The 26,046-nt window shown below is 41.5% G+C and overlaps 1 protein-coding gene across 1 annotated transcript in view; it reads right to left on the reverse strand.

The window, feature by feature from the left end:
* palm3 (paralemmin 3) overlaps nucleotides 1-26,046 on the reverse strand; it is a 53,996-nt gene that overhangs the window by 26,984 nt on the left and 966 nt on the right. The gene's annotated exons all lie outside the window — the stretch shown is intronic.

The following is a 26,046-nucleotide window of genomic DNA, read 5'->3' on the forward strand; positions in this document are numbered from 1 at the left end:
TTCAAGGACCGTTGGGAGTCATTTAATATCTTGGTTTAATGCCTGTAGTTTTATTTCACACACACACACACACACACACACACACACACACACACACACACACACACACACACACACACACACACACACACACACACACACACACACACACACACACACACACACACACACACACACACACACACACACACACACCTATACTTGTGAGGACATCAACATATTAGGACGCCGATTTGCCATTTTTACAATCTTTTGCCATTTTTAACCCTTTAACTAACTAACTGAACATAGACGATCTACAAGCTACAAGCTACAAGATCTAGAGCTTGGAGAGTTTGTGAGCTTGTAGATCTGCTCTTTGCCACCGAACAGTATTCGTCACGCAACAAAGAATAAATCTGGCATAACTCCAACCCTAACCACTAACCCTAACATCTAAATGCCTAATCCTCCTAACCTCAACCTGAGTCTTTTCCTTATTGTACCCAAATACAGTATTTTTCTTTAACCACAAAACAACTATTTGTCCTGTGAGGACCAGGAAAATGGTCCTCACTATGTCTACTTCTCAAATTCTGCTCTACTCGCACGCACGCACGCACGCACGCACGCACGCACGCACGCACGCACGCACGCACACACACACACACACACACACACACACACACACACACACACACACACACACACACACACACACACACACACACACACACACACACACACACACACACACACACACACACACACACACACACACACACACACACACACACGATGGTACAGCTCAATACACTGTCTATCTAATTTAATTGGCATCTTCAATACTGCAATTGGCAAACTGCAAGAGGCTGGCAGGCTGCGTTGTTTGTAATGTAATCAGAAGTAATTAAAAAATACTATTTTTAGCGTTCTGAAGAATTCCTCCCAATCAAGTTAAAGGAGTAGTTCACCCAAAGCATGAAGTATGGAATTTGTTTTTTCCTGGGGAAGGTGAAGGTTAGTGCTGCTCACATGCAGTATCTGCTTACAAACTGTAGCTCTATATGCAACTGAGCTCAGTAGAAAATATCAACATGAAATGATCCCACAGCAAAATGCATACTACTGTATACATAGAAGTATATACTGTCTTATAAGGCACTGGTTCTCAAACTGGGTCCTTGGGGGGGTTCGGAAATAGCAGCTGTACAAGCTCAACATGGGCCATAAAAAAATGAAAAAATGAAAAAGTTTGAATAATTTTGAAATATATTACACAAATCTTCTCTTCTGGGGGTCCCTGGCACAAAATATTTCTAAATGGGGGTCTGCGGCCAAATGCATGTTGATTTGGGTGCTCCTTGACGTGGAAATGTAAGGAACTTCACGTGATTCCATGTGTGCTGTGAGAAGTCAAGAGTGCAACGCCAGCCAGGAGCGGCACCTGTTGATACAGGTAGGGTTTCAGAGTGTTGCTCAAGGGCAAACATCAGCTATTATGAGGCTCAGACCCATTATATTGGGGTTAAGAGACAGCTATCACCACTGCACACACACAGCAGACTGTGTGACTGCACATGATCACGAGACCCTTGTAATTAATTTACATTTGTACCCCCTCTGAGTTACAAATGCACACATTAACACTGAGGATTTAACCCATTAAGACCGGGAAAGCATCTGTCATTTTAGATTTAAACCACTTTAACCATTATCTTACACTTTGGCTATTCAAAAATAGCAGATATACAAGCTGGTGCCGTGCTATGAGCTTGTTTTTTTTTAAATCATGAAAATGTGTGCAAATCTTTGAATATATTATATTTTTTAAGCAAAAATGTGTAACTCAAATCTTTGCGTCTGGGGATTCTACAAATGTCTTCTAATCCCAACAGTTTTTTTTTTAAATCCTATGTCGCTACAATAATCAGTGGTTCTCAAACTTTTTCATGTCAAGGACCCCCAAAATGATATGTATTTGGCAGCGGACCCCCATTTCAAAATATGTTGTTCTAGGGACCCCCCCCCCCCAGAAGCAAAGATTTGAGTTAAAAATGTTTGTTTAAAAAATATATATATTCAAAGATTTTTCAAAAATAGCAGATCTACAAGTTCGTAGATCTATGAGCTTGTAGATCTGCTATTTTTGAACAGCCAAAGTATAAAATAATGGTTGAAGTGGTTACACAGAGATGCGTTCCCGGTTTTAAATGGGTTAACTGTGTGTATGCAGCAGGCTGTGAATGCACACATAGCACTCGACACTGGGGTCATGTTGAAGACCTTTGGTTACATATTTGCAAACGGCTGCGAACAAGTCAAAGAGCAGCTAGTGGTCGGCACAGGCTGTTCTGTGTTTAACCAGAGGCAGAGGTTTTGGAGGTCGGGGTAGCAGGATCTCATCAATCCCCTCTCTAAAAAAATAAGTTAAGATGTCCTATTATATTATGTCAAGGAGCCACGGTGAAAGATCAAAATGCAGCAGTCGACTCCTTTTTTGTTAAACATCTCAAATGGGTTCCTTATTAAATATCTGCCACCAAATGCGCAGCATGGCTCTGTGTTTACAGAGCAACGCAGGCGGGCATGTGGGAGGGGGGAGGGGTCACGCCAAGGCCGCCTCCTAGGCTGTGTATGATGATGCAATGGCACCGCTGTGGCCGCCGCACGCTTTGATGTTTCTGCTCCGTGTCTCGATTCTAGGGGGAGAGAGCGGCGGTGTGTTTGAAAGGCACAGACAAAAGTGAAAGTGTACTGTGGAGGGGAAAACAAAAAGGGAAAGCCTCAATGCACCATGCGTGTTGCAACAATGTAATGTGGGGAAACGAAACAGAAACGCATCAACGCAAAATGCATGTTGTACTGTATCAATGTAAGTTCCAACAGATTTATCTGCCATTACCATTAGGCTAGTATTGCATTAGTGTGGTATCCTAGGGTGGTATCATCTTTGCTTATTATGCACTGGAATTAGGGTTCCCTTTAGACGGGTACTTCACTTTATAGCACTTCAAGGGTAATTTTATACTGTCTACTTGGGCTTTTGTGTGCACCGCCCACCCATTCATTTGATATAAACCCCATTGAACTTCAAACTCCATTTTGACCCATTAGGACCTTTTCAAAACAGTTTTTTGAAAAAACTTATATTACTATGTCAGTGGATCTCAAACTTTTTCATGTCAAGGACCTCAAAATGTATACTGTATGTATTTGGCCACGGACCCCCATCTCAAAATATTTTGTTCCAGGGACCCCCAGAAGCAAAGATTTGAGTTACAAACGTTCGCTTGAAAAAATATGTATTCAAAGATCTGAACACATTTTCGCGATTTCTCAAAAATAGCAGATCTACAAGCTCATAGCACGGCACTCTGTGCCGCGCTATGAGCTTGTATATCTGCTATTTTTGAATAGCCAAAGTGTAAAATAATGCTTTTTAGCTCAAATCAATAAATGACACAGATGTGTTCCAGGTCTTAACTCATTGAGTGCCATTGACGTGTTTCACGTGTTTTACCGCAATGGCGCAACGTACCAATGACGTGTTTCACGTGTTTTTGAAAAAAAAATGTTCAGAGCCCAAGATATCATTATCTGAAGATGTGCTGCTCCATTCACTCCTTGTTAAACGTATTACTGAAAAAGGCTGTAGCTCGGCTCCTAAGCACTTTTTTTTTTACTATGAATTTTTGGCCCAGACATGATATCAGACAATTAATGTCAACAAGGTCGCGATGACCTTGTTGACATTTGTGAAACCACACAGTGCAACCCTCAGTGATTAGCACCCATCAGGGGATTGATTATACTGGAGATCAAAATTCTGTGACTACTTGAAAATCTAAGATAAATTGAAAAATCTCTGGCACTGGGACCACATAGCCAGAAATAATTCTGAGACTGAGTTAATGGGTTAACCATGTAAGACTCATTGAAAACACACGTCCCTTGTTCTGGTGACTGATATTGTCCTTCTAAAGCGTGAGGGAGTGAGAATGAATTACTCCTTTTCATATATTGCATTTTTTTCATTAATTAAAAAAAGGGGGGGGGGGGACATTTTAAGGTAATTGAAAAGGCACGGCCCCTCTGCCCTCACACATTAGAAGGACAAGATCAGTCACCAAAACCAGGGGTGTGTGTTTTCAATGAGTCTAACCTGGCTAAAATGGAGTTTGAAGTTCAATGGGTTTATATATAGGAGGGGCTTGCCTGATATGAATATCAAATATCTAAATATTGACTCAGGCAACAAAAGCTGGCGTGCACACAGTGTCACTCACTGTAATCGTCACGTTCATCGCTTGAACATGTGACAAAGCAATTACAGAGGGATTCACGTTACTAAAGCAAATCATGCTGCAAGCATATGAATTGTGCAACTGTGCCTACATCTCTTGCCTGTTTGCATTACTCTAAATTCTAGAACTGTGCTGCATTATGTGCAAAGATCAAAATCCATTTTTTTCTGTGCGTGAGAGAGAGAGAGAGAGAGAGAGAGAGAGAGAGAGAGAGAGAGAGAGAGAGAGAGAGAGAGAGAGAGAGAGAGAGAGAGAGAGAGAGAGAGAGAGAGAGAGAGAGAGAGAGAGAGAGAGAGAGAGAGAGAGAGAGAGAGAGAGAGAGAGAGAGAGAGAGAGAGAGAGAGAGAGAGAGAGAGAGAGAGAGAGAGAGAGAGCAGAGACTGACAGATAGGCCTGTCACAATTCTTACATAATCACAATTATTTTTGAGATAGTCGTCGCAATTATTTTACATAATCGTCATAATGGTTTCCATGTTGAAAAATGTTCATATATTTTCAAACAAAAATATGGGAAATAAATAGCAGATCTACAAGCTTGTAGATAGGCTATTTCCACTATTAATGTTTTTTGGAAAATATAGAGTTATAAATGATGTCAGGCATTTCTTTGTATATTTAGGTTATTTGCCATATCTGCCCTGTGCAACTTCAAAGCCTAGAAGCCAAACAGAAATGTCATTTGTCTTCATATGTTCCAGCGTTCACAGACAAAAATACGATTAAATTGTTCATCGCAATTATAGGTATAACAATGAATCATCATCATCAACTTAAATTTTCTAATGGTGACAGACAGCCCTGTCTGACAGATGTCCCCATCACACTGCCTTATCCAAGGCCACTGTACCTTGAAGATATCCTTCCACCCTTGTGTTTAGGAACAGGAAGAGAAGCAAACAGTGCCGTGTCCTCCAGACGACACAGGAGACAGAGAGAGGAACATCCTATCGCAACAACCCTGAGCTCTGACCTCACACGTCCCCTGCTGTCATCATTGGCCACCGCTCAGGAAGGAATCGGCTCAAATACACAGCCAGCCAATCATAAAACTAATTCCTGGAAATGACTTCCATCAAAAACAAAAAGAGTCGGGGCCAGTGGAGGAAGAAGAAGAGGCAGTTACTCTAGCTTGGAGGAATAGAGGAAAGGGGAACTGCTGTTAACCCTATAAGACCGGGAACGCATCCGTGTCATTTTAAGATGTCTTTGGGGCTATTCATAAATAGCAGATCTACAAGCTTTTGAGCTTGTAGATCTGCTATTTTTTATAATTGTGAACATTTTTTGCAAATATTTGAATATATACATTTTTAACTCAAATCTTTGCTTCTGGTGGTCCCTGGAACAAAATATTTTGAGTAGGGCTGTGAATCTTCTGCTATCTCACGATTTGATTTGATTTCCGATTCTTGGGGTCACGATTCCGGCCCAGAACTTGGCACTTTTTTTTTTTTTTGAGAATCAATTCTGAGTCGTCCAACATGAGAATCCTGATTCATATTCGAATCGATTTTTTCCCACACCCCTAATTTTGAGATGGGGGTGGGTCTGGACAAATACATAATCATTTTGGGGGTCCTTGACATGAAAACAGTTTGAGAACCACGGATATTATAGCAACATAAGAAAAAGAAAATACAACTGTTAAGATTTAGAAGACATTTGTAGAATCCCCAGAAGCAAAGATTTGAGTTAAAAACGTTTGTTTTAAAAAATATATATATTCAAAGATTTGCACAAATGTTCACGATTCTTAAAAAAAAATTGCAGATCTACAAGCTCATAGCGAGCTTGTATATCTGCTATTTTTGAATAGCCCAAAGAAATCTAAAAAAATGCCACACAGATGCGTTCCCGGCCTTAATGGGTTAAAGTGCTTTTTCATCCACTATCGATTCCTATAGTTCATTTACGGACTCTGCAGCAAGAAAAGGCAGATGAATATCCTGCTTGTCTAAAGATACTAAATAAATCTTGAGGCAGAGGGTGTGGGCGAGTGTGTGGGTGGTATGAATGGAATTCGTTGGAGTTCGGCTGGGCCGGCTCCAACAACACACAGCCAAGATTCTTCTTTTTGAGTGACATTCAGGGTCAAAGGAATGACAACACAGCATTCCACTTCTCTTAGGAGTGTGCGCGCGTGTGTGTGCGTGTGTGTGTTGCGTGTGTGTGTTGCATATAGACCCGTAATGTGTGTTTGCGTACACACAGTGCTAATGGCATGGAAGTGTGTCAAGGATTATCAAAGTCAACATACATACATCACAGCTATATTTTAAGCCATTTGTCACGACTTTCTCTTCACAGCCATACCATCATTTTTCAACGTCTTTCACTCCTTTTCCTGATAGATGACCAGTCACAATGTAACTTCAGGGACCTATTGCGTAAAAAAACTCAACAATTACTGATTGATGATTGATACGGAATTCCTCCACAACAGTACATGGCTGCCTATCTGAGCCTGGTAGTGGTGCTGGACAGACAGCCGTCCTTCAGGGAGGCACAACACTGCAGAGAAATGAGATGTTTGCCCGGAAACCAAACTGGTGAAAACCGCAGATCTACAAGCTCACAACGCGTCGCTTCGCGCCGTGTTGTGAGCTTGTAGATCTGCTATTTTCACTACTTCTTAAATGTTTTATTTGATTTATAGAAATTTGAAATAATATACATAGATATATTTTGTTTGTAGGAAACAAAAAAAGAGGATATTTACTCTATAAAAATTGGTCCGCGACCCAGACACGGGTCCCGACCCACTGTTTGCGAAACACCATGATGGTACACCATGCGGAGGATCATACCCTTCCTCACCAAGGAGTCTGCCCAGCTCCTTATCCAAACCTCAGTCATCTCCAGGCTCGACTACAGCAGCTCCCCCCTTGCTGGTCAACAAGCGTTCTCTCTCACTCTCAACTCTCAAGCCCCTTCAATTGATCTAGAAAGCCGTGGCATGCCTGGTATTCAACCTCCCTAAATCTTCACGTCTCCCCACTTCTACAATCCCTTCACTGGGTTCCAGTTGCTGCCCACACACACAGTTCAAAATAACTGGTGGCAAAATCAAGGCCATTGGCACCCCCTTGCCTTCAGGACATGATCCAGCTGTGTTCACCCGTTCCCGTACACTTCAAATCAGCCAACACAGGACATCTGCCCCTCCCTTCCCTAAAACACCCTGGTCAAAGCTCCAAGCATCCTAAACTCCTCTCTCCGTGCGCCCAGGCCGTGGGATGACACCCCCTATTTCCTTACTTAAGTACAATTTTGAGGTACTTTTACTTCTACTCCACTACATCTCAAAAGGCAAATATTGTTCTTTTACTCCACTACAATTATTTGACAACTTTAGTTACTAGTTACTTTACTGATACTGATTTTTATTATTATTACAAAACATACATTACCCACTTCAGCCCTATATACATTTCGGCCATTTGAAAATAGCCGATCAACATGTAGATCTGCTATTTTCAAAATATTTTATACATTTGAAAACTTGTGAAATGCGACATTCTGCATAATCAGTACTTTCTACTTTTGGTAAAGTTAAGTACATTTTGATACCAATACTTACGGTGTACTTTTACTCTAGTAAATTATGAATTCTGGACATTCACTTGTAACAGAGTACACTGCAGTATTATTGACACTTTTACTTAAGTAAAATGTTCAAGTACTTTTTCCACCACTGCTCCAAAGCTGTGGAATGACAGCCCATATTTCAGACTGCAGAGTGACTGACTCCCCATGTTCTGCTGCAGTCTGAAAACTCACGTCTTCAGTCCATAGCCCTTCTTATTCTTTGCATCACTTCTTGTTGCCTATTTTGATAAGATGCTAGACTGCTAGTTATACTAATGTATGCAGATGTATGGTGGTGAACGCTCATTGACATACGATATATAGCTACTGTTTGCTTGTCCACAAAATGTTTAATATGTTATTTAGATCATTGGTTCTCCCAGGGGTCCTTGGGGGAGGGGGGGGGTTTCCAGGGTTAATATGTGTTAATATAGCATCACAATAATTTTAACCACTTTAACCTTTTGTACTTTGGCTACTCAAAAATAGCAGATATACAAGCTCATAGTGCTGAAAATCGTGAACATTTCTGCAAACCTTGAATATTATATATTTATTTTAAGCGAACATTTGTAACTTAAATCTTTGCTTCTGGGCGTCCCTGGAACAACATATTTGAGATGGGGGTCCGCGGTCAAAATCATTTTGGGGGTCCTTGACATGAAAACGTTTGAGAACCACTGATTTAGATCACATGTTGTTTAGACAGATGGCAGGTTTGAGTTTTATCTGGTATTCTTGTTGTAGCACTTCATAAAAGCAACTGTGCTAAACGCCTAAATTGCAATTGCAGAGATGTAAAGATGTACTGTATGCGCTTCAAAGTCTTCATCCATCTTCCGGTCCTTTTGAAAGCCTAAGTGCCTTCTTCTAATTCTTTTTATTCCACACTTCCGCATAAGTTACAGCCAGAGTGGAAAAAAAAAGAAGAAGAAAAAGAGACTCACACAAAGGCTTCCGAGCATCAAAGGAATTGTGGAAGTTAAGATATGAAAAGGGAAATCTCCAATGAGTCCCAGTGTTCCGTGTTGAGCTCAGTTAGATTGCTGGAAGTTTAATTCACTGCCAGCTCAGGTAAAAGAGGATAAGATGGAGTAACAATAGCTCCCCACTGAACAGAGACTTCCTCTCAAAAGAGAAGGGGAAAGGATTTCACTCACAGGAGCAAGAAGGTCAGGAGGGATCAATGGTGTTCTGTCAAGTAATATTACACATCTCTAAAATGCAATTTTATACAGGCAATGGCACCATGAACGCAATATGCAACACACACGCACACACACACACACACACACACACACACACACACACACACACACACACACACACACACACACACACACACACACACACACACACACACACACACACACACACACACACACACACACACACACACACACACACACACTGTCTCTCATCAGGAGATAGCAGGCTGCACCCGGCTCCACTCACAATATTCCTCCCCCGATGTGGTGATGGTTGTACTGAAGTAAAAGTAGCAAACATAGCAGATCTACAAGCTCCCAAAACCGCACAAAGTACGCACAAAGTACGTAGGCTACAGGGCTTAAGTGCTTAGGCCAAAGAAGAAAAACAATTCTCATCCTGTCAATCCTCTGCTCTCACTTTGCAGCCAGAAATGCATAGGCAGATTAAGATGGAGTTACTAAAAAGTGTATTATCTTTGGGCTTGGAGTGAAAAAATGCCTTGGCCGGAACCAGAGCCTTTTTATTCAGCAGTCAGTCATCATATCTAAATCACTATCAAACTACCACACGGACAGAATGAAAGCAATGAGGGTTTCAGGCTAAACAATTTTCTCTGTGCAGCCATTACATCCACAGAGCAGATCAAACATGTCGGAACAATGAAATCTTTTAAGTGAAATTCAGACCGCTGCGCTTTTTCTCTGCAACGCTTTAAATGCTTAATTTATGCTCCGTCGTACCGCGGTGTCGCGGGCTGAAATTAAGCAGGTCTACAAGCTCACAACGTGTCGCATCCGTGTGTGCTTGTAGATCGGCTATTTTTGGCGTCCAACAGTATAAAACGGGCTTAACCCGGGAAAGCATAAGTGTCATTTTAGATTTTAACCACTTTAACTATTATTTTATACTTTGGATATTCAAAAATAGCAGATCTACAAGCTCATAGAGCTTGTAATCTTGAAAATGTGTGCAAATCTTCTGGGGGTGCCTGGAACAAAATATTTTCAGATGGGTGTCGGTGGCCAAATACATATCATTTTGGGCGTTTTTGACATGAAAACGTTGAGCCCCTCTGAAATAGCAACACAGGGGCAGCAGTGGCTCAGGGGTAGAGTGGCCGGGTAGAGTGAACTGGAAACCGCAAGATTTCCCAGTTCGATCCCGGGCTCCCCCAGAGTTAGTGTCGAAGTGTCCTTGAGCAAGACATTGAACCCCTAATCGCTCCCGATGAGCAGGTGTGAATGGGTGTATGTATTGCACAATCTATGTAAAGCGCTTTGGATAAAAGCGCTATATAAATGCACCATTTACCATTACATGTTTTACAGAAAACTGTTAGGATTTAGAAGGCATCTGTAGAATGGGCCTCAGGTCATGGGTTAATGCTGTAACTTTTGTCTCATGGTGAATCTTTGGTCTGACCTACGCTTTCAAAGCAACCAGGAATAGCACACACCAACAGTACAGAGGTGCTGACCACGCTGCAAAGGCATAAGAATGAAAGAAGAGGTCGCAGTGTTCATGGCCGCGATGCAAAAGATTCATGTATTTATAAAGATACCGACGTTTCAAAAAGACCTCTTTGTCAGGTCAAAATGTTGGTATCTTCACAAACACATTAATGCAACGTGGCTACGAGCAGAGCAGCGCTACCTCTTCTTTCATTTCTGACCTATACGCTGATAACCACATGAACCCTATAGCATCGCTATTCTAGGGCTAACTTTCTGGGGGAAAAACAGGCGGACCTACAAGCTCACAATGCTCATTGTGGGTTTGTCGGCTATTTTTGACAAGGAACATTTACTAGGGGGCGTAGTATAGACCCCTGGGCAGTGGTGTAAAGTAACTAATATAAATTATTACATTATAAAACATACATTAACCACTTTATCCCTATTTTACACCTAGGTTATTTGGAAATAGCTGATCTACAAGCTCACAACAAGCTTGTAGATCTGCTATTTTCAAACATTTTAGCACTTTTGGTACTTTAAGTACATTTTGATACCAACACTTTTGTACCTTTACTCAAGTACATTTTTACTTGTAACAGAGTACTTCTACATTGCAGTATTGATACTTTTACTCAAGTAAAACATTTGAGTACTTTTTCCACCACTGCCTCTGGGGGACTCCTGTCCACTAAGTACACAGGGTTTAAAGTGGTTAAACCACTCATAGTGCATCTAGTCTTAAATACAAACAATACAAAATAGGAACAAACAATGTGCTTGGCGAGAATACTAGAGAGAATAACAACAGGCTGTGTCTGTGCTATAGGCTTCAGGCTAGGGTGAGTAAACCTGAATGAATCTATGTAATCTGATCATATCATCAGATTGTTGTGTCTGTGTGTGATGGAAAGAGAAACACCCCATACGTTTAGAATGACAGACTGACAGCGATGCGGTTACATGGATGAGATGGTCGCAAGAGGTCACTCACTATGAATAAAGTTAGATTACCGTAGATGAGCAACATTACAGTACAGGTAACAACACTGTAGACTAAACTGGCAGTAATGACCGGTAATAGAGCCAGAACTAGTAATTACACAGTAGTAACTATCCTGAGTACAATTACAACCCTCAAACTCCCTTCAGGGTTAACCCATTAAATGTGTCATTTTAGATTTGTGTGTTGGATATTCAAGAATAGCAGATATGCAAGCCGTGCTATGAGCTTGTAGATCTGCTATTTTTGAAAAATCGTTAACATTTGTGCAAATCTTGAATTTATATATTTTTTAAGCGAACATATGTAACTCAAATCGTTGCTTCTGGGAGTCCCTGGAACTAAATATTTGGGATGGGGGTCCGCGGCCAAATACATATCATTTTGGGGGTCCTTGACATGAAAAAGTTTGAAAACTTGTACACTTGTACTGCCATTTTTTTACATTTTTGAAAAATCTTGAATGTATGAGAGAACTACTGATTCAGACGGCATTTTTAGAATCGGCCTCAGGTTTTTATGGGTTAACACTAACAGCCTCAATACTTTTAGTTGTCATGTGGGATTGATAAACAGGTTACGTATTTAAACACAGTCCCAGAAGGTATGCTAAATATAATTCCTAGCAGTCGCATATGTTGACCAGCTTCAGGGAGACTGGTGGGAGACAATGATCTAGCATTAACATACAAGACAGGCTGGCTTAACAACCGAGGCTTCATGTTTTGGCTTTGATCTCCACAAGGAACTGTGCGCTATAGACGCTTGAAGACACGCATTATAGTCTTGCATGAAGCGCAGGGTAAAAGCAGCCTTTGACAATGACATGGAATTCAGAGATTGTGGGGAATTTTGTTTAGAGATTACAAGCTACTTGGGTGCTGAAGCAGCACACAGACACAGTGCAGTGAGCCAGGGTGGAGTTGCCCTCTTGCTCAGAATCTGGTGCAATGTATTCCAAAGAAAACTGCCAGGCCGGACCATTTTGTCACTCCTCTACTCTCTCCGTTATCTGTCTCGCTCAACTGGGACTATCAATGAAGGCTCAGAAAAGCTCCAAAACATGACAATAAAAAGACAGAAAGAAAGAGAAAGAAAGAAATCAGAAGCAAATCAAAGAGAATAAAAAAAAAGATCAAACATAGAATTCGGTGGTTTTGTATCTCCCACAATGCCTTGCAAGTTGCAACAGTAGTCTCTGTAGTTGCATCCACTATTGGAAGACTTTGTCTTTATTGCCAATGTGATGTGTATTTGTCTTCCTTATGCACAATGAACACAAACTGAAAGGTATTATGGAAATGTTGTTTTTGTGAAGTTTTGAGGGTGTTTTTAAAAATGAGCAATGGATTAGTGTTACAACCAGATTCAGCCACACACAGTAAGTAGCAAAAGTAGAGAAAGAGAAACATTACAATGGAGAGACACAAGCTTACATGAATACAGGCAGCTGTAGCTGAGTGAGTAGAAAGTCTGCCTGGGAAAGAGAAGGTCCCCGGTTCGCGTGCCGAACCCTGGTCTGTTTCGAACTGTCCCTGAACAAGAAACATACAGTAAGCGCCAAATGCTTCCCGAGCGCTGTACTAATAGCGCTCACTGCTCCTAATGTAGTTGATGGGTTAATGCAGAGGAGAGAGGACACATTTCACGTATGTGCCAGTGACAAAATAAATGACCCCAGAGAAGTGGGGACCAAAGTATTATTATGGTCTACAGTGATGTTGCTAGGTTTTCAATGCAATGGGTCCTGGGATGCAAGGGTGGTCTTTTAGATGGGTCCCAGGGACATTTTATGGGTCCCACAAAAATGCACAGCGTTTAACTCGTGTTTCATCTTATATGGTTATATTCATGTAGAACATGTATCTGAAAGAAAAGTACACAATTCCAAATCCGACAACTAGTACTTGTAGTACTTGATTTTTTTTTTTACATTAACCACTTGAATCCTAGTATCCCTTTTCTGAGGAGAACTTTAGCCAAAAATAGCAGATCTACAAGCTCACACTTGTGAGCTTGTAGATCGGCTATTTTTGGAGTTATAGGTGTGTAAAGGGAAAAAAGAGCAGCAAAAGTTTATCTGAAACACAATTTTATACAATATAGAGGGGGTCCCTGCTTCATCTCTCTCTCAACTAGGGGGTCCTTGGCCTGAAAACACTGAAGACCCCTGCTCTACAGGGAATTATTTGATATCTGGCTGCACGGAAAGACACAAGAATCACAGCTGCCATTAATTAGTGCTGTTCAGTGTTGATTGCCTAGTGGTCAAATTGGGGTCAACGAGCCATCGTTAACTTGCTTTGAAGTTGGGCTGTAAGTTGCGCAGCACTTTCACTCTCTCCCTCTAGCAGCAGCTCGCAATGCCCTGAGACAGAGAGAGAATACTTCTCCATACGGCGGTGTTTTACCGAGATTTTTCTTGTTTGCTGCACTATGCCTTGTAATCCGCGGACGGCTTTGAAATCCACGGATGGCCTTCAAATCCGCGGTAATTTCCGCTAAATTGTAGTGCGTCCCATGGACGCAACGAGGGTGCCGTGAATGCGTCCTTTTTCAATATGGTGCGTCAGAGACGCAGGACGCAGGCCTATGAGCATCTCTGGGTCTATGTCAGTGGTTCTCAACCAGTGGTCCTTGAGGAGATTCCAGGTGGTCCCCAGCTAAATGATGGAGAGTTGTTACCAAATGGACCCTTATAGATCTTTAACCCTTGAGAGCGTAAAATGAAACCAAACCAAACGGTTTCATTTTACGCTCTCAAGAGACATCTGCATTACTTCATTTACAAGTACTCTACACAATTAGAGAATAATTGCTATTTTGACAAAATCTTATCCAGCGATAACAAAATATTTTAAGTCTTAGGTCTGAGAGGCAAAATCTCATCAAACGGTGGTCCGTGGCTCAAATGCCAAATACATAATGGACCTTGATATGAAAAGGGTTGAAAACCACTGTTCTATGTAAAAAAAAAGAAAAGAAAAGAAAGGGAGAGTGGAACATAAAGAGAAAAGACAGCTCTGGTCAAAGATCAACAGTGAACCTGTACACAGAGCTGCTGTTCAAACAGAGCATGACGAGAAACAAGCAGCGACATAACACAAACATTAGGTGATGCAAGTCACAGTCCTCCAACGAGAGGAAACCGGGAAAAAAAAGAAAAGATAAAAAGACATAAGAAACAGACGGAGGGGGGAACACAGCCTTTTTTTGTCTTTGATGTACTACATGTTATTTCGACGAGAGTATAAATTAACCTCAAGAGAGGAAGAGAATATCATAAGCTTACGGACAAAGAGACACGTTGCGGCAGAAACGTGCTTCGACAATGGAGGCATTCTACAGGAGAAGAGGAAACAACACAACTATGCAGTTGTTCATTCATCCGTGTGTGTGCACCTCTGAGAGTGTACAAATGTAACCTCCCCGATCAACACTTACTTTCTTGGATAATTTTTTTTTGTACAGTCTCTGAGTTAAAGAGATAGTTCACCAAAAAAATAACTCAATAACTGTAATAACAATTACACACCCCATGAAGCATTGAATTCATGGAGATTTTTTTGTTTTTGTCGCATTCCTAAGCCTATTTGATTACCAGCATAAAGATGCTAATGTATCCGGTAGGAGACTCAAAGTAGTCTCTTTGAGTCTCCTACCGGAAATACACCCGGTCATCAAATTATTGTCTCAGGAATGCGTCAAAAACTAAAAAATCTCATCTCATTTTTTGGGTGAACTACTCCTTTAAATGAACACTATATTTTCCTGTGTATGCACAGGGTGCAAAGAGAGGCATCCAAGACTGACAACCCGTTCTAACAGGTCATGATGACAAAACACCTCCGGCTGTCTCGCAGTAGGCTGTCCGCAGTCTGTCGGCAACTACGTCAAACCTGACACACACACACACACACACACACACACACACACACACACACACACACACACACACACACACGTAAACAGACACACGTAAACAGACACCCCGATGAAGCTGGATGTCCCTCAAGTCTAGTCTCTATTCCTTGCCATCACACGGGGGAAACTTGCACACACACACATACAGTACTTGGGTGTTGAGGCTAACCTACAACGCTAGCTCCCCTCCGTCAGTTCCGTGTGCCTGTGACTACTCAAAACTACCCAAGAAATTGATCTACAAGCTCACAACGCGTCACCTTATGACGTGTTGTGACTGTGAGCTTGCAGATCTTTTTTTTTGGAGAAGAGATTTGGTGTGGACGGAAACTCCACAGTGCAGAGCCAACTCGGGTCCAGTTTACTAAGTCTAGAGTTGATGTTTTAAAAGAAAGTGGTATTCTCTTAGACAAGTTTAAGCAATGCAACGGCAAAGATGTCACCAGGATCACAGGGGATACAAAAGTCAAAGAGCTGAAGGAGTGTAAAAGGCACTTCAGACGGTGACTGACTGTGACTCATTTAGATTGAGGCATTTTGAAGGTTTACTACTAATGAGTTGTCTGTCTGACTGACTCGCTCACACAGACACATATTTCAAGTTGCTTTAAGAATCCTCTCTGCACTTTGCACAAGAGTCTGTGTATGACATGTAACGGCATGCTTCCGTGCTGTATCTGTCTGTGTGAGCAAAGGATTAGCGCGTGCGTGCGTGCGTGCGTGCGTGTGTGTGTGTGTGTGTGTGTGTGTGTGTGTGATGTTGGGTATGGGGGGGGTGTGCTGTCTCGAACAGGTTTGGATAGGAATGTGGGACTGGTGTAATCCGGTCTTGGTTCATTTTCTCCATTGTCACAGAGTCAAACGTCTGGAGGCCTGTGTGTGTGTGTGTCGCTGGGCCTCATCACAGCAGAGCCCAGATTACCCACATCATCCAGCGTGGTGGAGCCCACATATATAGCTGCAGTGTCAGAGTTAAGCTACTAGTGGGACAGGCATAACCTGGAAACGGACAGCAAGGGAACTAATCCTTAATTGCGAGCAGATTTTATTTTTTTTATCAGAGAGAGTGAGAGACCAACCGACTCATCCCAGGTCAAACGATTAAGACCTAGCATTGCCGTATAGGACTGCCTGCAACTATCGATTATTTTGCTATTGATTACTTTTTAGGTATCTGGAAGCATGTTTATGCAGTGGTGGAAAAAGTGCTCACATATTTCTCAAGAAAAAGTATCAATACTGCAACGTAAAAAATACTAACAAGTAAAAGTCTGGAATACAAAATTTACTTGAGTAAAAGTACAAAAGTATTGACATCAAAATGTACTTAAAGTACCAAAAGTAGAAAGTAGTCATTATGCAGAATGTCCCATTTCAAAATATATATATAGAGAGCTTAAGTGGTTAATGAATGGTTAGTAATTAAAATCTAAAAAGTAACTAGTAACAAATAATAAGTTCAAATAATTGTAGTGGAGTAAAAGTACAATATTTGCCTCTGAGATGTAATATAGTAGAAGTAAAAGTACTGAAAATTGGAAATACTCCACTAAAGTAAACTACTGTACCTCAAACTACTTACTACTTGTACTTAGTTACTTTACATCACTGTGTTTATGTAGTTATATATCAATGAAAACTGTGTCAGAGATGCTCATAGGCCTGCGTCCTGCGTCTCTGACGCACCATATTGAAAAAGGACGCATTCACGGCACCCTCGTTGCGTCCATGGGACGCACTACAATTTAGCGGAAATTACCGCGGATTTGAAGGCCATCCGTGGATTTCAAAGCCGTCCGCGGATTACAAGGCATAGTGCAGGAAACAAGAAAAATCTCGGTAAAACACCGCCGTATGGAGAAGTATTCTCTCTCTGTCTCAGGGCATTGCGAGTGCTGCTAGAGGGAGAGAGTGAAAGTGCTGCGCAACTTACAGCCCAACTTCAAAGCAAGTTAACGATGGCTCGTTGACCCCAATTTGACCACTAGGCAATCAACACTGAACAGCACTAATTAATGGCAGCTGTGATTCTTGTGTCTTTCCGTGCAGCCAGATATCAAATAATTCCCTGTAGAGCAGGGGTCTTCAGTGTTTTCAGGCCAAGGACCCCCTAGTTGAGAGAGAGATGAAGCAGGACCCCTCTATATTGTATAAAATTGTGTTTCAGATAAACTTTTGCTGCTCTTTTTTCCCTTTACACACCTATAACTCCAAAAATAGCCGATCTACAAGCTCACAAGTGTGAGCTTGTAGATCTGCTATTTTTGGCTAAAGTTCTCCTCAGAAAAGGGATACTAGGATTCAAGTGGTTAATGTAAAAAAAAAAATCAAGTACTACAAGTACTAGTTGTCGGATTTGGAATTGTGTACTTTTCTTTCAGATACATGTTCTACATGAATATAACCATATAAGATGAAACACGAGTTAAACGCTGTGCATTTTTGTGGGACCCATAAAATGTCCCTGGGACCCATCTAAAAGACCACCCTTGCATCCCAGGACCCATTGCATTGAAAACCTAGCAACATCACTGCTGTGTCACCCATAATGGCGTTTCAAAGTATGTATTCAGCAGAGAAGAGCTAAGTCACCTTGTAGCACCACAGTCAGTCTAATGTTTAGCTTTCCTTCTTCCTCATTAGAAGACAAACACGCTGACATTCCTGCCCGCTGACAAGGAAATTAGAGATACAGTAATACACCCATCCTCCTCCTCCTACCCACAAGCCTTCACTCTGGGATTATACAGCTGGGAGGGAGGACCGGGTTCAATTCATTGCAAATGACTTTCTGGAAGTGATGAAACTTAAAATGACTGATGGAGGATGTCATGGACTTTATATGGATTAAACTTTGTAACCACAGGAACCCTGGCGTCTCTATTCTGGGCATGACATAATTTAACTTTCTGTGGGTTTCAACCTTTTTCATATCAAGGTCCATTAATAATTCGTCATTTGAGCCACGGACCACCGTTTGATGAGATTTAGACTCTCAAAACTTAGAATATTTTGCTATCGTTGGATGAGATTTTGTCAAAATAATAAGTCTTCTACATTCCCTAAGTGTGTAGACTTCTCGTAAATTAAGAAGTGCAGATGTTTAACAATAATTCAACTTGTGAGAGCGTAAAATGAAACCAAATGGACCCGTAACGGTCCATTTGGTTTCACTTTACGCTTCTTGGTTACCAACTCTCCATCATTTAGCTGGGGACCAACTGGAAACTCCCCAAGGACCACTGGTGGTCCCCGGACCACTGGTTGATAACCACTGGTCTAGAAGGGGGAAAGTGGACTCTTTTTGGACTCCTATCCCAGGTCACCACCCACATTCTTGCCTGTTTATTAAAATGCTTGTTGGTCCATTGTGTTTGTACTACTATATGATATGTAAAAAAAAAAAAAGTTAATAGTAATGAAGTTCTCCCTTCCCATGTGCACACTGCAGAGACAGACTAGTGCATTGGCCCTCAGGGGGTCCGCGGCCAAATACATATCATTTTGGGGGTCCTTGACATGAAAAAGTTTGAGAACCACTGGACTAGAGCTTGGTTTCTCTTATCATGTACGATACAGCCCCACAGGGCCTTCAAGAAGAGTCAAGTCTCATGACACATAGCATACAGTAAATCAATGCCTTGAAACTTGCAGTAGCCATAAAAATCATTGAAAACATAGATTTTTTTCCATCACCTGCCATGACTAAAAGGTCATAGGAAGTTCCTAGAACACCTTTCACTGTGGGGTTCGGGGGTGTACAAATCACACAAGACCTCAGTCTGATCAGGTTTAAAAGACAAGGGCAGAGGAATAACTTCCAGGACCCCTACAACTCTGAGAGTGTACGAATGGAGCCAAATGGACTCTTCCCATGTGTACACTCTCAGAGTTACAGACCTGTAAGGGTCCATTTGAAACCTCAAGTCACCCTCACCCAACTTTTAAAGTGCTTTATAAGAATACAAAAAGACACGTTCCACATTTAAACATTACTTTGGGTGGTGTGTGTGGGAGATATCTGCCAAAATATGGATGAATATGACAGTCATATTTGGATTATAAAGTGCATGCACCGATTAGATGTGCCAGGAACAAATTGTGCAAAATCAAGCACACTCAGTGTGTTCATGCAAACACTGCTCATAGGTCACACATGCCAATTCTTCTACCCTCGCTGAAAGAACATGAAAAGTGGCACAGAATTTTCTCTTTACAAACTAAAGCATAACTTTAACCCATTAAGACTGGCGGGAACGCATCTGGGTGTCATTTTAAGATTTCTTTGGGCAATTCAAAAGCAGATATACTGTACAAGCGCCATGAGCTTGTAGATCTGCTATTTTAGAAAAATCTTGAAAATGTGTGCAAATCTTTGAATATACTGTATGTCTTTTCTTAAACAAATTTTTTTACTCAAATCTTTGCCTCTGGGGATTCTACATGTCTTCTAAATCCTAACAGTTTTCTGAAGACAAAAAAAGTATGTTGCTATAATATCAGTGGTGCTCAAACTTTTTCATGTCAAGGACCATCCCAAATGGCCATTTGGGATGGTTGGAATGACCCATCTGAAAATATTTTGTTTCAGGGACCCCCCCAGAAGCAAAGATTTGAGTTACAAATGTTCGCTTTGAAAAAATGTATATATATATTCAAATATTTGAACAAAATATTCACAATTGTTCCAAAAATAGCAGATCTACAAGCTTATAGTGCAGCACTCAGCGCCGCGCTATGAATTTGTATATCTGCTATTTTTGAATAGCCAACGAAATCAAAAAAATTACACAGACGCGTTCCCGGTCTTAATGGGTTAATACATTTTTCAGGTGAATAAAGATGGGTTGTTTGTAGCGCATAGCGATAAAAAGCACAACACTGGAGGGCTGCACAATAATACAATAGCCAGTACAGAATAGTTCTTTTTATAGAAAGGAGAAGTGTTTGAGCTCCCTAAACGCAATATTCAGTGCTGTGCAGGGATCTACACGCCATGTGCTGGAGCCTAGGAAAGCTTTCATTTTACCCAAAACTTTCTACATTATGTGAAAATCTTTTCAGCGAGCACAGGGAAAGAATTATATAACAGTAGAAAAGGCTGCGTTCACTGTCGTATCAAAATCTCCATATTTATTGGTTTGATTTGCATGCAGCTTTAAGCAAACGCACGGCAAGCTGATAGTAAATATACAGTATAGTATACGCTCCTGCCTGAGCTGGTACAGCACATAACACAATTAACAATAACAATAAAAACTTTGAAGTATAAGGTTTAACACTAAACCAAAAACACAACTTATAAACCAGTTTCCAAGCAAAGCGGCTCCTGGTGTGACAACTGACAATTATCTTCGCCAGGCCGGACGGCCAAAGGCCGTTTCCTGAATGACTTGAACCCTATTAGCGTCCCTATTCGGGGGGCGAGCGAAACTGAAACGGCAGATTTATAAGCTCACAACGTGTGAACACGTCGCAATGTGTTGTAGATCGGCAGTTTTCAGGAGCGATTTATTTTGTGTGTAGAACAAAAACGGGAGGGGGCCTGGTTCAGAGCACTGGGGGACTCCGGCCAACTAAGTATATTTAGGTTTTAACTTTAAGACAGTGGTTTTAAAGACTGACTGTATTGTCATCATGATGAAGAAGAGCTACGTAATGTGAGGGAGGTGAGGGCGTTAACGTCACATTGTCAAAGATAAACATCATCTCTTTCTTTATCTCGCAAGCCATTACCTTCAGTTCACACTACAGGACATTACTTAACCCATTTGTGTCATTTTAAGATTTCTTTGGCTATTCAAAAAATAGCAGATCTACAAGTTCATAGCGCAGTGAGCTTGTAAATCTCCTATTTGTTTTGAAAAACCATGGAAATGTGTGCAAATCTTTGAATATATATATATTTTTTAAGCCAACATTTGTAAAATATTTTGTTCCAGGGATCCCCCAGAAGCAAAGATTTGAGTCACAAATGTTCGCTTTAAAAGAATATATATATATATATATATATATATATATATATATATATATATATATATTCAAAGATTTGCAAAAAAAAAAATCACGATTCAAAAATAGCAGATCTACAAGCTCATAGCGCGGCACTCGTGCCGCGCTATGAGCTTGTATATTTGCTATTTTTGATTAGCCAAAGAAATCTTAAAATGACACAGATGCGTTTCCGGATTGAATGGGTTAACTTTCTCATCTTTGTCTGCTTGATTCATCGTCGATGCGAAAGACAGTGTGTACCGATTCAAGAGATAGAGAGATAGAGACAGAAACAGTGACAGAGATGGAGAGAGAGAGATTTTAAGATTGCCAGCGTGTTTTTCTTCGTCACCTCTCACTGTCAGGAGAGGTTTCTCAAGCGTATAAGTAAACAGATGATTCCATAAAGAAGTAAATACACACACACACCCACACTACGTAAACTGCATCGTCTCAAATTGCCACCTCTTCGCATGCCACGCACGTTGCACCAAACGTCCCATGCAAAAGAGAAGTGTGCACGAGGGGGGGGAGTTGGGGGGGGGGGGGGGTGAAGCTCCCACCTGGGGGCCTGGGTGTGGCGAGCAGAGGCTCAGGTATGTGGGGAGACTGACATAATCCACAAACAGAGATCAGATGTTTCCTCTTAGGCCATAAATTGCAGTGCCTGACACCTCCTCCATTACAGCATTTCTCAGCAGTGGGGGGGGTTGGTCCCATCAAAGTCATCATGAGAGCGACAACTGAAAAAAGTGCACGCAGGGCCGGAGAGAGAGAGAGAGAGGGAGACAAGTACACAATCAACTCTGGAGTGTTGTAATTTACAACAGTAACCTGAACTCAAGAGTTAACGCTACTTAAAGTGTTGTCCCTATATTTTGGGCATGTTTGGGCATGATTACAGGCGAAAATGTTCACATTTTGCAAAAAGATAAATGAATACAATTTGGAAAAATAGCCAATCTACAAGGTCTCAACACATTGCAGCTGTGTAGCGTAGATCTGCATTTATTTGCCATTTTGTCGAACGGAATGAAGTATATCGTCTCTGTCGGGTGGAAACATCATATGTCCAAAACTGTTACTTTATGATTCAAATTCAAAAACAGCAAAAGTAGCAGGTCTACAAGCTCGAGCTTGTAGATCTGCTACTTTTGTGTGATGCTGTAGTATGATCAAGTAGGGGACTAATTTACAAAAAAAACACAAAAGGTTAAAACACTGGAGATACGAGGTTTTTTGCCCGACAGGCGACAGCGTCGATATATAGGGCTTAAGTGGTTAGATGAACACTCCAGGTCTGACTGTGTAGGCAGAGCGAGCTGGGATTGAGCAGTCGCTGTGAAGAATTTGCCTCCAGCTCCAGCTCATCTGTCACCCTGGCTGGCTGGCAGGCGAGAAAAAAATAAAGCAGATTTCGTCAGTCTTAACATTTCTCTCCCCTCCTTTATCTCTTTGCTCTTTTCTGTCCCAATCTCCACCATGTCTCATCGATGTGTGACTCTCTTTTTCTCTCTTCAGTGCGATTTAAAAAGATTAAAAAAAGAAACCCTGGCTGATTGCTAGTGCTGACGACCACATAGTTTCCTAGCACAGTTTTATCTGTCTTTTACTATTATCTCGCCCACTCTTCCGCTCCACTTGCACGCTGGGATAGTTTTCTGCAGACTCGGATCAAAATCAAACTGATTCGAAAATTACGTGCGGGTCCATCTCTCCCATAAAGCAGCGCTCCACGACACTTTTTTTGTTCTAAATTCAGGGAGTTGCAGCTTCTCAGCTTTAACACAAACAGACAGATGGAACGGCAGGAAGGAACACAGGTGGAGAAGTTGAAAAACGAGTCTGGTTTCCCTGTACTTTCCCCTGCTGTGCAGTCTACTTCAATTTGCCACCGTCTAAACACACAATTCCATATAACATCAAGCATCACTGGCCGACTGTGTCGTTCGACTCGGCGTCATGCAGAGCCTGATATGAACCTTGTATAGCCAAGATGTTCTGGTTAAACAGTGGGAAAGGGATCATCCGTTTTGGGTCACCCAGGGTTACAACAAGCATGTAATTTGTGATAAGTTATGACAAGCTCTGGGCTTTTTGCGTTCGATTTTGGGACTGACAGCGTGGCATATACTGTAGCCTACAGCTATATGGTCACAGCTGAAAATCTGAAATCTCTTTCTGGGCGAATACAGATTGGGGGGAGGAATGCTGTTCTAATACTATTGTGTCATAGAGCAGTAGTTCTCAACCTTTTCAAGCTGCGACCCGCCCAAAATAAACATATTTGAACTGGACCCCCCTAAAAATAATCATATTTGAACTGGGGACCCCCTCAAAATAATCATATTTGAACTGGGGACCCCCCACCCTGACAAGCACTTGGAATTGTAGGAGTTGAGGCATTACATTTAGTTTGACTCTGTTCCACAAATAAATATTGTGAAAATAGTCGATCTACAAGCTCACTTATATTATTTGACAATTTGGCCAATGTTTGACCAGTTTATAAAGTATAGTTTGTTGATTACTTTTGATGCATTAATCGTCCTTAAATTGTCACTTTACTGTCATCTAGGGACCCCCCCCAAAAAATCATGTGGGTACCCCCCTGGGGGTCCCGATCTGCAGGTTGAGAACCACTGTCATAGAGGAAAAGACCCTACCCTACCATAGAAATGTATATATACAGTGTATACAGTGTATAAGAGAAGATGGTAGCAGTCAGGAGGCTGAGACCTAGCCGGGCGGTCACTGACACCGGGAACTCCCTGCCAAAAAGCTTGTCCTACTGTGGGAACCAACCCACGGCATCCATCAAAGGGCTGTGCCACACCTACACCTACGTGGAAGTGCTAAAGAAAGATGATGGTGCTGAGAGAACAAAGAAGCTAACCAGGTGTATGAAGAATGGAGATGACTAGGGGACGCTGATAGAGGGTTTGTCTGAGGACGACTTAGAAAGACAGAGGATGTTGGGCCGTGAGGCTATTGCAAGTGGGCCGCCAAATAACTGGAAAAACCCTTAGAATGTATTGATTATATAATATTTTACAAACATTCATGTAAAAATGAATCAGTATTTTTTTCCCCATTAAAACCTTGAAAAGTGCATTACAATTTGGATACTGATGAATAGGAAATAGAAACGTCAATTCCATTGATCCAAGCTGGAGCACAATCAATTGATCATTAAAATAAGAATGCTCTGAGAATGCACGTGGGCCACTAACACTGGAAATTTCAAGTGGGCCCCGATCCAGAAAAAGGAACCAGCGCTATAATATTATGGTAATGACTTCCTCCACCACACTCCTGTCTGAGCTGGTACAGCACAATAACATAATTAACTATAACAATAATAATAAAAACTTTATTGTAATCGTATAGCACTTTTCTGAGACTGCTTACAGCCATAAAATAGCAGCAAAACAAAATAGCCACACCATGCCGTCCACATATTACTAAGTACTATAACAGTACTGGAGCGGCTTGTCTCTTTGGCTGTAGAGACATTTCTGACCTGAGCACTGATCCCAGGTCAGTATTTGTACTCTCTGAAGCTTTATGCTCAGATGCAGTGGTGGAAAAAAGGACTAAATCTTTTTACTTAAGTAAAAGTACCGATACCACAATGTAGAAATGCTCTGTTCCAAATGTATAAAAATACTTTGAAAACAGCAGATCTACAAGCTCACGTGTTGTGAGCTTGTAGATCGGCTATTTTCAAATAACCTACGTATACATATGGCTGAAGTAGTTAATGCATGTTTTGTAATAATCAAAATCTACAAAGTAACTACACACAGTTTTCAAGTGGAGTGGAGTAAAACGTATAATATTTCCCTCTGAGAGGTAGCGGAGTAGAAGTAAAAGTACAGAAAATTGGAAACACTCCAGTAAAGCAATACATTCCTCAAAAGTGCACTGAAGTACAGTACTTGAGTAAGTGTACTTAGTTACTTTCCACCACTGCTCAGATGATCGCTGCCTGAGTATGAAGCATCTTACAGTAGTCGTGCTCATCACTTCTCAGACTGTACTGAAGTTCAATTATGTGACCAATAAGCACCATATCAGCAGAGCTACAGCAGCCTTTTAAACTGTTCAGATGCATTTTTAAAGAGCAGAAAGTAGCTACAGGTTTGTCCCAAGAGGCTCACAGAGCCAGGAGGGGCAATTAGGTGAGAAACACCCCCTAGAAAAATGCCCTGAAGCCCTCCAAGCCTTTTTCAAGCTGACTTGTAACTATGGAGTCAAAGCCTCCTGCTGGGTGCCCTGAAAATAAACCTCTACATACATGCCCAATGTGTGTGTGTGTGTGTGTGTGTGTGTGTGTGTGTGTGTGTGTGTGTGTGTGTGTGTGTGTGTGTGTGTGTGTGTGTGTGTGTGTGTGTGTGTGTGTGTGTGTAAGTTACACACTAAATAGCTGTTAGCCCAGTAAGCCCACCTCTAGCTGTGAGTTTGAAATGCTGACAGTTTTCAGTTTTTCTCTGTGTGTGTGTGTGTGTGTGTGTGTGTGTGTGTGTGTGTGTGTGTGTGTGTGTGTGTGTGTGTGTGTGTGTGTGTGTGTGTGTGTGTGT

The sequence above is a fragment of the Gymnoscopelus microlampas genome (assembly GCF_963454915.1).
Source record: "Gymnoscopelus microlampas genome assembly, chromosome: 2".
NCBI classification, from domain to species: Eukaryota; Metazoa; Chordata; class Actinopteri; order Myctophiformes; family Myctophidae; genus Gymnoscopelus; species Gymnoscopelus microlampas.